This window comes from Orycteropus afer, unplaced genomic scaffold (genome assembly GCF_000298275.1).
Source record: "Orycteropus afer afer isolate SDZICR_OR568_19922 unplaced genomic scaffold, OryAfe1.0 scaffold00130, whole genome shotgun sequence".
In the NCBI taxonomy this organism is placed as follows: Eukaryota; Metazoa; Chordata; class Mammalia; order Tubulidentata; family Orycteropodidae; genus Orycteropus; species Orycteropus afer.
The window spans coordinates 6,390,858-6,401,646 of record NW_006921717.1 but is presented as its reverse complement, the minus strand read 5'-3'; positions in this window follow the sequence as shown (position 1 = coordinate 6,401,646).

Below are 10,789 nucleotides of genomic sequence, written 5' to 3'. Positions count from 1 at the left end.
CAGTCACTTAGCCTTCTTGCTCCGTGAGCCGGCAAGCCACAGCTCTGTCTCATGCCTCTTGGTTCTACTGCTGCCATCTCTGCTGGCCTTCTCTGTCAAGGACCTCCAGCGCAGGGATCTCAGTCAGGTCCAAGGACATGCACTCCACCTCCAGCTCTTCTCTTGATGGCAGGAGGGCTCGCTCTTTGTTTTTAAATTGTGATTTGGGTGAAAGTTTACAGAGCAAATTTATTTTCCATATAGCAGTTCATACACATTTTGTTTCATGACATTGACTGCAATCCTCACAATGTAACAGCTTGCTTCCCACTTCCTCCCTGTAGTGACCTCTTCCCTATGTCTTCATTTCCTATGGATTCCTGCCCACCCCCCAAAAGCTGTCTCCCTGTGCAAACACTCCTTCTGTTCTTCCATGATTGATTGCTCTGAGGAGTGTATCTACTGATATAAAATGTTTACCTTACGTGCCTGTCTGTTGTTTGGCTGGAAGCCACAGGAATGAGTTCAGTTCCAGACCTAAAGGGTAACTAGGGACCATAGTCTTAGAGGTCTCACCAGGTTTTATCAGACCAGCAAACCTGCTTTTTTTTTTAAATTGTGATTTGGCTGAAAGTTTACAGAGCAAATTCATCTTTCATACAGCAGCTCACATATACTTTGTCTTATGATATTGACTAATTTCCCGCATGCAACAGCTCTCTCCTCCCACTTCCTCCCCATAGCCACCTCTTCCCTGCCCTTTCCCTCCCGTGCACTCCTGGAGCCGTCTCCCTGTGCATACACAGCCCTTCTATTCTCCCATGATTGTCTCTCTAAGGAATGTATCTACCTAATGTAAATGTTCTGCTCATATGCCTGTCTTTTGCAAACCTGGTCTTTTTATAAGATTTTGAGTTTTATTCCACATTGTTCTCCCATTCTATCCAGGATTTCCTACACAAATCCCCCTCTAAGTGCTTGACAGTGGTAGTCGGGCACCATCTAGTTCTGGTTTCATGGTCATACAGGCTGAGGACCACATGGTCTACTAGCCCTTTGGACTAATTGTTTCCATGTTTCTCTTTGCTCTGGATAAAGAGAGACCCATCATTGCATCTAGATGGCCACTTGCAAGCTTTTAAGACCCCAGTTGCTACTCACCAGAGTAGGATGTAGAACAATGTTTTTGTTTAGTATGTTATGCCAGTTGAGCTTGATGCCCCCTGTTACTGTGGTCCAGAGCCCACAGGCCCAGCAACTCGCCCCTTCAGGGTGGTTGGCTGTGGCTAAGAAGTTGTCATAACTTGCCCCCCCCATTAGTTCTATTTATATGGACGTTCTCACAGCACACACAAATATGTATGTAGAAATGTCATCTGCCAGACTTCTATATGATCATGAGTATATTCCCTTTTGCCTTGACATACCTGATCATTCAGCCTGTCTACCTATATATTTACCCATAGATTAATGTTTGTTATTGCTGACAATGCAGTATTGTATATGTAAAAGGGTTTATCTTCGTGGTCTGTATCTCGTGCACCTCTCTGTGTCTTCATTTTCCTTAGTGTTATTGTGCTGGTCACTCGCTTTTGGTATATTGCCTCTCCCTTCACCCAAATCAATACTTGTCTCTTACCTGTCTAGCAATTTTCCCTCCCCTGAGGGGACTCTGGTAGCATAGTGTCTAAGGCACTTGACTGCTAACCAGAAGGCTGGTGGTTCAAACCCACCAGCCACTCCTTGGAAGGAAGGTTGGGCAATCTACTTCTGTAGTGATACTGTCTCAGAAACCCAAGGAGGGGTCGCTATGAGTTGGGTCTGACTCGATGGTAAATAACAACAACAGAATGACCAAACTAACCAATCCCACATTAGCATTCCATACACCTTATTTGCATGGTTCCACCCCCACAAGGGTGCCATGTACCTTATTTACATCACTAGCAAACTATCCAATCCCCTGGGTGGGCCACAAAGCACCACATTGGCATAGTTCCACCCAGACATCTGCCTAGAGTCACAAAGACAATGCCTAAGAGCCACACCAGGGTCCTAACAGAAGAGGTGTCAAGGTTGGGACAGATATCCACACCTCCCTCAGTCATGCCAAGGTGCTTACCTGCAGGTCTCGGATCTTGGGGCCACTTTCTTGTCTCCACCGTGGTTTCCAGCTGAGGGTGGTCAGTTTTCCTGTTTTTGCAGACTTGGTCTTTCAGGGAGAAGGAGTAAGGGTGAGTCTGGCTTCTAAAATCTCCCACGTCATTAATTCCACACAACTTTTGAGCACTCAGGATGTGCTTGGAACTGTTGTAAGGCCCGGGTTACAGCAGGGAGCCAAATACAAAAATCCCTACCTCCTAAGGGATGTAGGAGATCCTGCATAGAGCGGGAGAACAATGTGGAACAAAACTCAAAATCATTTGGAGGCAAAAAAGAAAAAAAAAGGTGGGGACCAGGTTTGCTGGTCCAATGGAGCCTGGTGGAACCACTGAGACTATGGCCCCCAGCTGCCCTTCAGGTCTGGAATTGAACCCACACCTGTGGTTTCCAGCCAAACAAAGTACAGGCATGTGAGTTAAACATTTACCTCAGGTGGATACACGCCCTGGAGAGAACAATCATGGGAGAAGGAAATCAAAATAAAATTAAAAAAAAATCCCTACCTCCTCATTCTAGTGGGAGGATGGACAAGAAAAATGCGTGATATACATAGTATGGTAGGTGTGGTAACAGTCTTCAGAGGCAAAGTAAAGCAGGGAGGGGAGGTAGGGTATTTGAGTGTGGAAGGAGTTTGAGACGGGGCTAGAGGAGGCTGACTTCACATGGAGCTGACACTGTGTGTGGTCGCTAGGTGCCGTCAGGGCAGTTCTGGCTCACTGTGACACTGTACAACACAATGAAACACTGCCTGGTCCTGCACCGTCCCAGTGGACAGGAGGGTTGGGTAGAGCATGAAGGTGCCATGCTTGAGCCCCTTGGCATAGCCACTGGGTCAGTTCATCTCATTGAGGGTCTTTTTTTGCTGACTGTCTACCAAGCATCCAGTAATACAGTTTTCTAGTAATATATCAGATAGTGGTTCACTGCCATTCATAAGGTATTCACTGGTCAATTCTTTGAGAGGTGGATGGCCCCTTCTTTCTGAGTCTGTCTTAGTCTGAAAGCTCTGCTGAAACCTGCCCACTGTGGGTGACCCTGTGGGTATTTGAGATACTGGTGCTGTAGCCCCCAGACTCACAGCAACACACGAGCCACTTGTGTAGTACATTACTTAGTGTGGCTTTTCCACCCATGAGTCTTTGTAAACTCCAAGGTGGGATTTTCTAGGAGCAACTGAGAAGCTCCTGATTGCTGAAGTTGTCCACCTGGAGTATTTCTGTTGGGCGTGGCACAATACAATGTTCTGGGAGGTTCCCACTCTCTCTCACATGCTTAGGGTTCTGATGCTATGATTGGCTAGTTTGACCACCCTGCCGGGCTCAAAAGGAGACCTCCTAGAGGCAGAACTCTCTGACTGCTGGTTGAGGAAGACGTGCTGAAAGAGACATGCGCTATTGAAAGAGACACGTGCTGCTGGGAAAGAGACGCAAGAGACATGAGTTGCTGAGTAAGACACCGAGGGACATGCACTGCTGGGGGAGAGACTGTGAGAGACTTGGCTGAGAGACAGTGGGCTGGGAGAGAGACTGAGTGTTTTTCCTGAACTTGAATTGTAGCCTGGTGCTTCCCTAATAAACCCCATAATCTGTGAGTTCTGCATGGCCACTGCAGCGAATTATCAAACCCAGGAGAGAGGTTGGTGGGTGCTGCTAAAATGGCAAGGAGGCCACATGTTCTGACCTCCTCTAACCCTACAAGAGGAAGACAGGATTACCAGCAGTAACCCAAGGCCTATTCCTACAAGGCCAGACATGCTGCCTCCCTCCAGCCCTTTCACCAACCGTTCCTCCCAAAGCACCCACCACTTCTCTCCTGGGTTCGATAATTCGCTGCAGTGGACACACAGAACTCACAGATTATGGAGTTCATTAGGGAAGCACCAGGTCACAATTCGAGTTCAAGAAAAATACTCAGTCTCAGTCCCAGCCCACCGTCCCTCGGCCAACAGTCTCTCACAGTCTCTTTCCCAGCAGCACTGGTCCCTCGGTGTCTCACTCAGCAATGCGTGTCTCTTGCGTCTCTTTCCCAGCAGCACATGTCTCTTCCAGTAGCGTGTGTCTCTTTCTGCAGCATGTCTTCCTCAACCAGCAGTCTGAGAGCTTTCTGCCTCCAGGAGGTCTCCTTTTGAGCCCGGCAGGGTGGTCAAACTAGCCAATCATAGCGTCAGAACTCTAAGCACCTGAGAGAGAGTGGGCACCTCCCAGAACATTGTTTTGTGCCACTCCCAACAGAAATACTCCAGGTGGACAACTTTAGCAAAATGAGAGCTCCTCAGTTGCTAATAACAAATCCCACCTTGGAGTTTACAAAGACTTACGGGTAGAAAAGCCACACTAAGTAATTTACTACACTGCAGGTACTTTGGGAGCTCTGGTAGCATAGTGGCTAAGACACTTGCCTGCTAACCAGACGGCTGGCGGTTCAAACCCACCAGCCACTCCTCGGAAGGAAGGTTGGGCAATCCTACTTCCGTAGTGATAACTGCCTCGGAAACCCAAGGAGGGGTCGCTATGAGTCGGGGCCGACTCGACGGCACATAACAACAACAACAACAACAAGCAGGTACTTTGGGAGGAACGGTTGGAGAAAGGGCTGGAGGGAGGCAGCATGTTTGGCCTTGCAGGAATAGGCCTTGGGCTATTGATGGTGATTCTGCCTTCCTCTTGCGGGGTTCTAGGAGGTCAGACTATGCGGCCTCCTTGTCCTTTCTGTACCACTACAGTACGACAAACTGACAGATGTGTTACATGATGGTTGCGTGATGTCCTTCTCCAGGGACTGACATTGAATAAAACCAAACAAACCAAACTCACTGCCATTGAGTCGATTCTGACTCATAGCGACTCCCTTTGGTTTCATGGTGGTAAATCTTTATGGAAGTAGATTGCCCAGTCTTCCTTCTGAGGAGTAGCTGGTGGGTTTGAACCACCAACCTTCTGGTTAGCAGTCAAATAAATGCCTTAGGCACTATGTCACCAGAGCTCCTTTTTTGACATTGAATGTTGTTATGTGCCGTCGAGTCAAACCCGACTCATAGCGACCCCTCCTTGGGTTTCCGAGGCAGTATCACTACAGAAGTAGGGTTGCCCAACTTCCTTCCGAGGAGTGGCTGGTGGGTTTGAACCACCAGCCGTCTGGTTAGCAGGGAAGTGCCTTAGCCACTATGCTACCACAGCTCCCTGACATTGAATAGAAGTCCTGAAATAAAGAAGTTTTTAACGAGACCAATGACTGGGGAAAGCTTCACCATGTAAAGGCCCTGGGGTGGGAGCTTGTGAGGAATGAGCACAGGGGAGGGAGGGATGATTCACTACCGTAGGAGCCCGTCTGCATTCTTGAGGGCTGTGGATCACACCAGCCCAAAGCTGATTCCCATGAGTTGGAAGTCAGACATGCTTGTGCTCCCCAACCTTTCGGCCATTTCTGATCCCAGCTGGCCTCCCTATACAGCACTCTACTTTTCTGTTGGGTTTTGATAATTCATTGCAATGGCCACATACGACTCAGATTATACTCACAGTTATGGAATTTATTAGGGCAGTAACAGGCTGTACAACTCAGGATCAGGATCAACCTGGAAGTAACAGGAAACAGCTAGGCAGACAGAAGACAGGTCTTCAATCAGGACAGCTTCCAACCAACACAGCTCCCAGCTTCTAAGCTGAGCCTGCGGGTAGGCAGGCCTTCTCTTGAGGCCCTCCACTGGGCCCCTTTTGGCCTCTGCCCTGCTCCTGCAAGTGTTAACAGTGTTACAGCTCATTTGGCTCTGCTGACAAGTACCTGCTGTCAGTGAGCCTCCTACCGGAAGGCACTCAGTGGGCTGGAAACCCCACTGCGACGCCCTTGCTCTGGGCTGGCAACCCCACTGCAGCTTTTGATCAGTGCCTCCTTGTGCCATTTTTCTCATTACAGCTCTTGACCTATGTCACAGCTCTTTTAGGAGATTCCCTTCCTGTCTCCCTTATGTTTCTCTCTCTTAAAACCTCCGTTAGGGTGGCTGCTTCTAAGCAAGCTCCTTATCAATATCCTGGTGTGGCTCCCCCTGAACTGACCAATCTCCTCAGTAGACCACAGTCACTTAATTTGCATAGTGGGTTACATGGTTAACCCACCAATCCTCATAAGGTCATTTAATTCTATTGGGTGATTTTATGTACCCTGTTTGCGTAGTAAACTAACCAATTCCTTTGCAAGACTGTGGCCTGGCCAATCTTTTTGGTAGAACTACAAACCTCAGGCCAGCAAGCCCATAAATGAAAGAAAACTATTGCACTACAGGTGGGGTCCAGTTGACAAGGGGGTTGGGTAGAGCATGAAGGTGATAGGTGGTCACAGGGTCTGTCAGAGTGAGATGGAAGTCAAAGGGTTTTGAGCAGAATGACAGATCTGACTGATTTTACCAGGCTCACTGGCTATTTGACTCACTGGGAAACAGGCTAGTTAGGATGCTGTTGCTACTGCAAGCTGAAATCCTCTCTAGGCTGCCTGGTAATGGTAACTTAGCCTGAGATGGTAGCAGTTAAGATGATAGGAAGTATTTGAATCCTGGTGGTGGTGTTCGATGCCGTCGAATTAGCTCTGAGTCATAGCAACCCTACGTAAGGCACTGCCTAGTCCCGCGCCAGCCTCCCAATCCTTGCTATGGCTGAGCCCATTGTGGCAGCCACTGTGTCAGTCCATCTCGTTGAGGGTCTTCCCCTTCTTTGCTGACCCTCCACTTTACCGAGCATGATATCCTTCTCCAGGGAACAGTCCCTTCTGACAACATGACCAAAGCAGGTGAGATGAAGTCTGGCCATTCTTATTTCTAAGGAGCATTCTGGCTGTGTTTCTTCCAGGACAGATTTGTTCACCCTCTGGCAGTCTATGGCACTTTCAGTATTCATCAAAACCACAACTCAAAGGCATCAACTCTTCTCTGGTCTTCCTTATTCATTATCTAGCTTCCACATGTGTGTGAGGCGATTGAAAATACCATGGCTTGGGGTCAGGTGCACCATAGTCTTCAAAGTGACATCTTTGTTCCTTAACACCTCAGCGAGGTCTTTTGCAGCAGATTTGCCCCAATGCAATACAACATCTGATTTCTTGACTGCTGCTTTCGTGGGTGTTGATTGTGGTAGGCCCCAGGATTTGCTATTGAATCCTTCTGTTGTAGTCATAGTGATTCTTATGCTGGCCACACTGTCCTTGCAGTTAAGTGGCTCTCCTTGCTTTCTTCTCCTTTTTTTAAAAAACTTTTATTGTGGTGAAAACATACACACTATTCTGGTTCCCTAGTGCCTCTCTGATGAGAAATATACCACAAATGGGATGGCCTTAACAAACAGGAGTTTATTCTTACAATCTGGAGGCTTTAAGTCCAAGTTCAAAGTGCCAGACGCTAGGGGCTGGGTGAAAGCCCCTCAACCTTGGGGTCCAGCTCTGCCTCCTGCTCCTGGCCCACTGGAGCTAGAAGCATTTCTTCACTCAGACAGCTGCTGGCTGCTGAGGCTGAGAAGCCCCAAGGTTGACAAGTAAAAAGGCACAGTCCCGATGTTACTAAACCACATGGCAGGCCATTAACTTAAGTCCATTTAAGTCCCAAGGTTGGCAGAGCATAGCAGGCTGCTGAGCAGTGACATGCCTACATACAGGGTCCAAGCGTGCCACAGGCTAGAGATCATTCCCAAGGCTGCTGCTTTTATACAGGAAGCAGATCACATTCCCAAAGGCAGCTACTCAGCTGCTTGTGGTAGATCCCACCATGGAGCTGATTGCCAGTCTCATCATGGGGAATAACTACCACCAGCTGCCCAGCCACTCAACCAGACCCAGCCAAGTTGACACACAAACTGAACTACCACACACACCAAGACATTGACCAACATAACTTCTCCATTTACAGCTCAGGGACATTGATGACATTTTTCATGTTGTGCCACCATTATTGCTGTCCTTTTCCAAAATATTCCACTACCATTAACATAAACTCAACGTCCCACAGACAAGAGCTTTCCTTTTGCCCCTCCCTCCTAACTCTGGTAAAAACGAATTTTTTTTTTTTTCAACATATCTAGGAATTTTCTCTCCTCTCCCCTCTCATCCCTGGTAACCAACAGTTTCCTTCCATCTGTGTATAAACCTCTCCTTGACTTTTTCCAATAGTGGACTAATACAGTATTTGTCCGTCTCCTCCTCACTGTCTTATGGAAAAGAACATTTGTCCTCAAGCATGAGCTTCTCTTCCTGCGGGAGGGGCTTGGGCTGGGCCGTGCTTCTGAGAGTGCCCTTGTGTAGGGGACAGATTGAGAGATTAAAAACCAAGAAACCAAGCCCACTGACATTGAAGTGGTTCCAACTTGTGTCAAACCCATGTGTTACAGAGTAGAACTGAGCTATAGGGAGTTTTTTTTTTTTTTTTAAATACTATTTTATTGTGTTTCTGGTGAAAGTTTACACAGGAAATTAGGTTCCCATTGAACAGTTACTACATAAATAGTGTCAGAGACACTGATTACTTTTCACCATGTGTCAGCGTTCTCATTAATTCCATTCTGGATGTTTCCAGTGTGCGGGTGTCCCTGTACTCTTACCCTTGTGTCTTTGCTTTAGAGTAACTGGTGACCGTTTGATCTCCTCTAGGTGATTTTTTGAAGGTGTCAGTGGTCACAGGTAAAACTTTATTATATAAGGCAATCTGTTAAAAGATGACCCGCAGGGAGTAGTTTCAGTTTAAGGTTTATGGAATGTCTCAGGGCTATAGTCTCAGGGAGACCTCTCATCTCAATCAGTCCAGTAAGTCTGGACGTTTTAGGACTTTGAGTTCTGTTTTACACGTTTCTCCCTTTCTATCAGGATCCATCCATTGTGGCCTTGATTAGAGTGGCCATTAGTTGTAGCTGGGCACCATCTAGCTCTGGTCTCAGGGTAGGTGAGGTTGCAGTGTAGATGGTTAGTTCTGTAGACTGGTTTCTTCTCTGAGTCTTTACTTTTCCTCTTTCTCTTTCATTCCAGATGAGATGAATCTGATAGTTGTATCTTCTGTGGCTGCTCACAAGAACCCCGACATTACTTGTTAGAGATATGCCACGCCATCTTGCGTGGCTCTTCCGGGTTCTTCTTCATTCCCTGCTGCCCCACCCAAGGTCATAAGTCAGTTAAAGGAAGTTGAAACTGAGCTTCCTGCAAGACGCGAATTTTAAAAGGCAACATAGCCTCTGATAGGTTAAGACCTCTTCCCCCAACTCTGATGTACAACCTCCTAACCCCAGGTCTATATAAGACCACCCTCTCCCCTGCTCTTCCTCTCTCTTTTCTTCTCTTCTTCCTCTTTCTTTCTTCTTCTCTTCTTCCTCTTCTCCTCTTCTCCCTCTTCTTCTTCCTCCTCCTCTTCTTCTGTCCTTCCTCAGTGCAGGTGCCCTTTCGCCTCTTTAAATAAAATCTCTTGTTGGGTACCCTGGTGTGTGGCGTGGTCATTGAGTGCCAATGGAGCTCTAACATTACTCACCAAACTAGGGCTTCCCAGGATTTTCTTGGGTGTAATCTTAATGGTAGAAGATCACCAATCTTTTCTTCCATGGTTCTGCTGGGGTGGGTTGGAAAGGCCAACATTTTGATTGGCAGCTGAATGTAAACCATTTGGACCACTAGGGCTCCTTATCAAGAGATTACCAAAACCAAACCAAATCCATTGCCGTCAAGTCAACGGCGACTCATAGCATAGCACAGAACTGCCCCAAAGGGTTTCCGAGGCTGTAAATCTGTATGGAAGCAGACTGACCTTTTGGTTAGTATGCAACTACTTAACCATTGTCCCACCAGGGCTTGACTTATCAAGAGATTGAAAAAACACAAACTCAGTGCCATCGGGTTGATTCCAACTCATAGCAACCCCCGTTAGGCAGTAAATCTTTATGGAAGTGGAGGAGTGACTGGTGGGTTTAAACCATCAAGCTTCTGGTTAGTAGTCAAATGCCTTAGGCATTACACTACCAGAGCTCCTTATCAAGAGATTACCAAAAAAAAAAAAAAACAAACCAAACTCACTGCTGTCAGTCAAGTCCAGTCGGTTCCAATTCATAGCGACCCCTCCTTCCAACTCATAGCAACCCCTCCTTGGGTTTCCGAGGCTGGCATCTCTATGGACGTAGATTGCCCAGTCTTCCTTCTGAGGAGTGGCTGGTGGATTTGAACTGTCAGCCTTCTAGTTAGCAGTCAAGTGCCCAAATCAAAGCCCAGTCTTTTGCTCACCTTTATTTACCTTGCTCTGCAACTGGGCTTGAGGACTCCATACCACATATACTTTGAGGTGCTCTGTGCACAGTTCCCAAGAAGACACCCAGCCAGGTAGACCATCCCCAATCTGACTTGTCTATTCTGGCCTCCCTTCCCAAGGTTTCCTCATGTCCCGTCCCCAGGCCCTAGCTCCAGCCCTCCCTTTTCTCCCTCTTGGCTTCCCCTTCTGACCCACAATTTTTATTTTTTTAGATTGTTATTGTGATTTGGGTGAAAGTTTACAGAGAAATTTCATTTTCCATACAGCAGTTCATACACATTTTGTCTCATAACGTTAATTGCAATTTCCCACCATGTAACAGCTCTCTTCCCACTTCTTCCCCATAGTTAACCTCTTCCCTGTGTCCTTCCCTCCCCTGCACTCCTGCCC